Source organism: Scomber scombrus, chromosome 9 (assembly GCF_963691925.1).
Source record: "Scomber scombrus chromosome 9, fScoSco1.1, whole genome shotgun sequence".
Taxonomy (NCBI): domain Eukaryota; kingdom Metazoa; phylum Chordata; class Actinopteri; order Scombriformes; family Scombridae; genus Scomber; species Scomber scombrus.
The window spans coordinates 32,473,136-32,477,857 of NC_084978.1; positions in this window are offsets into that span (position 1 = coordinate 32,473,136).

A 4,722-nucleotide genomic window follows, 5' to 3' on the forward strand; every position below is an offset into this window, starting at 1 on the left:
ACTTATTCAACTTTAATAATGAAAATTGTTGGTCCTGATATGTGACTGCAATGATCTCATTATAGGTTAAGTGTGGTACATATTGTCAGCAAAACTCATGTTGATCGCCCAACCAACAATAAACTGATCTACTAGAAAGTATTGTGTGTATGCAAAGCCTGATATATCTTATTCCAATGTGCTGTTGTCACAAACTGTCTCAAGGAATGTGACAAGGAGGGAGTCCATGCAATGTTATTTAAACTAAAGCTAACAAACTAGTGTGTACAGCAAGGGGCAAACAGCAGATGGGTTGAATGCCAGCTCCAAGCACAATAACTTCAGTGTTTTCAGAGTTCAGTAGCAGAGAGTTACACATCATCCAGGCCTTTATGTTTTTAATACATGCTTGGAGTTTAGTTAACTGATTGGTTTCAGCTGGCTTTATTGATTGATTCCTCAAATTTAGCTACTGCATAAACAAGACATTTTTGTAGGAATTCAAAGTTATTAGGTAATTATTCTGTGAAAAAACTTAATGTCTTCAATTTTTATGTCATATGTCAGAACAAGGTTCAGGGTGTGGTTACAACAGTGAGTGTGTTTAACACGCCGGGAGAAATCATTTGAGTCTACCAATCAGATAAACACAGTGCTAAGGCTATCATTATTGATGTCCACATGAATATTTATTACATGTACCACTATGAGCTAAGGAGGAAGCTAAACATATGACACTGAGCAAGAGTGCAGGAAAGTGAGTGGAAGAGGGAAGCCATTGCTAGCTAAACTACTAAGAAGCTAGAGTAGCTGGCACATCTGAATAAAATGTAATAGCTGTGAGGTTAGCGAGAGAGTCAGTTTGTTCTGAACGCATTCATGTTCTAATGTTTATTTCAATCCTTTTGTTTTACCTCATACAACTTACTGGCCTTCATTAAAATTAGTAACTTGGATATGTTCTACAGTTGAATAATCTGCCTAAAGAATATATAATTTCTCTATAATATTTTCTAAATGTACTTATAGCATCTTATATAATATCCAGAGGGAGAGGATGTCATGTGTTGTGGGAGGATGGTCCACAGAGGATTTAGGCACACACTAATGAACTTCTGCATTAACAAAATAAATGTTTTAAATCAACAGCACCTGCACAACATTCAAGAAGCAAATGCAATACCACACTGCTTCCATTGTTCACTGCTGCTGCTACATATCATACACTGAAACTACTGATGTAGAGCTAAAAAATGCTGTTTTTATATATTATGTGCAAACATCTTGATCTATCTTACATCAAAATGACTGGATTTGCCTGGATTAGAATATCAATTATATTACTTACATTTCAATTAGTAGATTATTGTTTATAATTACAGAATACCTTTTGTTTAACCCACTGACTCACTGACAACTACGACTCAAGCTGAGGACACACCTGCACATACACAGGCACTGTATACTGTACTGTACACATGGTATTATCAATGTCCTGGTTATGAATTATCCTGCTGTGGATCATATTATGATGTCTAATCTAGTTTTCCCGGCAGCCAGCAGGTTAATGAGCAGCAGAATGTAAGCCCCCAGTAATGTTTCTACAGTCTAAAGTAGTCTATTCTATCAGGTGTTTTGTCAGCAGTGACTTTTTTTAATTAAGGGGTGCATTGGATGCCAGTGTGACAGACCGTTATCATCTGATAGTAATGATAAAATATTAAAATATTTCCTCTTCCTCAGTTGTTCCCCTTTATCAGGTGGTACCCTAGGGGCTGGTGGTGCCCAAAAGGTATTTGAAAAGCTTGTCAGCAATAAAATCAAAGCCTTTTTAAAGTCTAACAATACTTGATTCAAATATAAATCTGGTTTTAGGAAACAACACACTGTTACTGCTGCCCTCAAGGTAATGAATGACATCACTGAAGCGATACTCAAAAAAAAAAAAAAAGAAGTGTAGCATTATTTAAAACATGCATGATAAACATGCTCCAATATACTGGCCTGTCTAAGCAAGCAGCATTTTGGATTGCCAACTATTTGTCTGCTGGAACGCAATGTGTTCTGATGTCTACCTCGTCTTTTTTGACGGTATTAAAAGGCATGCCCCAGGGTTCTGTTCTCCATCTATGTCAATAACCTATGAGAACTCATCAAATGTTATGTACCATTTTATGCTGATGATACTATTATTTATTGTTTGTCATCTGTTGAACAGGCCCTTAATTTGTTAGTCTGCATTTGATCTTCAGTCTCACCTGCAGATGCTAAAATTGGTATTAAATGCAGACAAAAGTAAACTCATGTTGTTCTCAAATGCAAGTGAGTTACCACCACAGCTTCCTAACATTTTAACTTTACAAGGAAAAGAGAGGGCATTAGTTCCAAGTTTTGATTACCTGGGCTGAAAAAGCCCAGGTAATCAAAACTCGATCGCCAGTTGTCTTATAAGTCACTCATTTCAAATCTTGTCTCCAGGCTCAATGTGAAGTTAGGCTTATATTCTCTTTTAGAGCTAGGAAATACATTGTATTGTCAACCTTGTCTTATGGTGATTGATTATGGCCATGGGTTGTCTGCTGTCACTAGACACTATCTTCGTGCCTTAAGATTTGTCATTCATAAGCATCTTACCTACACCCAACTAAAGTTGTCGGATCTAATTTTGTGTGACAACTGACAACCATTGGACAGTGTCTATGTAATTGATCTGTTGTTTTTTTATCGCAAAACGAATGCACTTTATGTGGGGATATGTTGTCATGTGTATCTCCAATTGCTGCTTTGTTCTTTTTCATGTTATTTTGTATACAACTTTTTAAGCTTGTGATTTATATCTCCATTGGCTAAGTACCTGTTTAATTAAAGGTAAAATTAAATTAAATAATTGAAAAATGCTATGCTAATAAAATAAATGCTGCTCCTCCCAGCTCCAGCAGTTGGACTATTGTTGCAATATTTAATGTTAATGTTACATGATTACAGTAACTGCCTTGTTGAAAGCATGAAAGGCAACACCCTGCACTCCTTATTTGGAAGACCCGGGTCCAAACAGCAAATCCGGGCTTCAACCAGATCCATAAACATCGACAGGTGAAATCGCACCTCACTACCTCCCACTTTATATGCAGTGCATGGTTTGGAACCACGACCTTCCAAATAAGGGATGTTGGGAGTTTCCTTTCACGCTCTAGAAAAACACCCTGATACCTTGGACCTAAGACAACAAGTGCCACACACTTCTGCTAACGTTAGTTACTGTAGCTGAATTTATGCTAAGAGGTCAGGTATCATAATCAAGTAACATTAAACTTACTGAAATATTATGGCAATAGACCCAACTCAGTGCAAGTTGGACTATTGTCACAATAATCCAAGGAGAGCAGCAGGTGAGCTAGCTGTCATTCACAGCTGTCAAATAAGAAAGGACCAACTGGAGCCTTTTCTCTGACACAGTTATAGAGACTTATACCACCACTGTTCTCTGCTTTATCAGGAACTGTATTGAAAACATAACTACCACCAAACACAGCAGCGTTTTCCCAAACAAGAAACCTTGGATGACCAGGAGGCCCATGCTCTGCTGAGGTAGCGAAATGCAGCGTTCAGATCTGGGGACAGAGAGCAGTACAGCACTGCCAGACACAACCTTGATCACTTTTCTAACAGGCATCCAGCACATACACTGCCTGGCCAAAAAAAAAAATCACACACTCTAATATTTCGTTGGACGGCTTTAGCTTTGATTACAGCACGCATTCGCTTGTAGCATTGTTTCAATAAGCTTTTGCAATGTCACAAGATTTATTTCCGTCCAGTTTTGCATTCATTTTTCACCAAGCTCTTGTATTGATGATGGGAGAGTCGGACCACTGCGCAAAGCCTTCTCCAGCACATCCCAAAGATTCTCAATGGGGTTAAGGTCTGGACTCTGTGGTGGCCAATCCATGTGTGAAAATGATGTCTCATGTTCCCTGAACCTCTCTTTCACTATTTGGAATATGCCTGTGCATGCCCGTATTAAACATAGCCCTGAGTTCTACTGTTGTTTTTCTACGATTTGAATTCACCAAACGTTTCGGTTTAATAGTGAAAGTAAGAGCATTTCCACACGCACAATGCGAAGGGAATTCAAGGGATTGGGACTGAACAGCTGTGTAGCCTTCAGAAAACCCCTGATCAGTGAGGCTAATTGGAAAAAAAGGATCCAATTTGCTAGGGAGCATAAAGATTGGACTCTGGAGCAATGGAAGAAGGTCATGTGGTCTGATGAGTCCAGACTGACCCTGTTACAGAGTGATGGGCGCATCAGGGTAAGAAGAGAGGCAGATGTAGTGATGCTTGTACAGTGCCTCCTGTACAAGCCTGTTGGGGCAGTGCTATGATCTGGGGTTGCTGCAGTTGGTCAGGTCTAGGTTCAGCAACATTATGAGCCCAAAGAATGAGGTCAGCTGACTACCTGAATATACTGAATGCCCAGGTTATTCCAACAATAGATTTTTTTTCCCCTGATGGCACAGGCATATTCCAAGATGACAATGCCAGGATTCATCGGGCTCAAATAGTGAAAGAGTGGTTCAGGGAGCATGACACATCATTTTCACACATGGATTGGCCACCACAGAGTCCAGACCTTAACCCCATTGAGAATCTTTGGGATTACCCCAGCTGATTCATCACACAGTAACAACATTAATGATAATTTACATACACAATCTGACCTAACTAACCTTGGTTGTGTGG